Source organism: Bison bison, unplaced genomic scaffold (assembly GCF_000754665.1).
Source record: "Bison bison bison isolate TAMUID 2011002044 unplaced genomic scaffold, Bison_UMD1.0 scf7180017864333, whole genome shotgun sequence".
Taxonomy (NCBI): Eukaryota; Metazoa; Chordata; class Mammalia; order Artiodactyla; family Bovidae; genus Bison; species Bison bison.
In genome coordinates, this window is record NW_011494905.1 from 4,693,098 (window position 1) to 4,694,104 (window position 1,007).

Consider the following 1,007-nt stretch of genomic DNA (forward strand, 5'->3'; position numbering starts at 1 on the left):
GGTGGTCTAGGGAGGCCTTACAAATAGCTGTGAAAAGAAGAGAAGTGAAAAGCAAAGGAGAAAAGGAAAGATATAAACATCTGAATGCAGAGTTCCAAAGAATAGCAAGGAGAGATAAGAAAGCCTTCTTCAGCGATCAATGCAAAGAAATAGAGGAAAACAACAGAATGGGAAAGACTAGGGATCTCTTCAAGAAAATCAGAGATAACAAGAGAACATTTCATGTGAAGATGGGCTCGATAAAGGACAGAAATGGTATGGACCTAACAGAAGCAGAAGATATTAAGAAGAGATGGCAAGAATACACAGAAGAACTGTACAAAAAAGATCTTGATGACCCAGATAATCACGATGGTGTGATCAACACCTAAACCCAGACATCCTGGAATGTGAAGTCAAGTGGGCCTTAGAAAGCATCACACGAACAAAGCTAGTGGAGGTGATGGAATTCCAGTTGAGCTGTTTCAAATCCTGAAGGATGATACTGTGAAAGGGCTGCACTCAATATGCCAGCAAATTTGGAAAACTCAGCAGTGGCCACAGGACTGGAAAAGGTCAGTTTTCATTCCAATCCCAAAGAAAGGCAATGCCAAAGAATGCTCAAACTACCGCACAATTGCACTCATCTCACACGCTAGTAAAATAATGCTCAAAATTCTCCAAGCCAGGCTTCAGCAATATGTGAACCATGAACTTCCTGATGTTCAATCTGGTTTCAGAAAAGGCAGAGGAACCAGAGATCAAATTGCCAACATCTGCTGGATCATGGAAAAAGCAAGAGAGTTCCAGAAAAGCATCTATTTCTGCTTTATTGACTATGCCAAAGCCTTTGACTGTGTGGATCACAATAAACTGTGGAAAATTCTGAAAGAGATGGGAATACCAGACCACCTGATCTGCCTTTTGAGAAATTTGTATGCAGGTCAGGAAGCAACAGTTAGAACTGGACATGGAACAACAGATTGGTCCCAAATAGGAAAAGGAGTTCGTTAAGGCTGTATATTGTC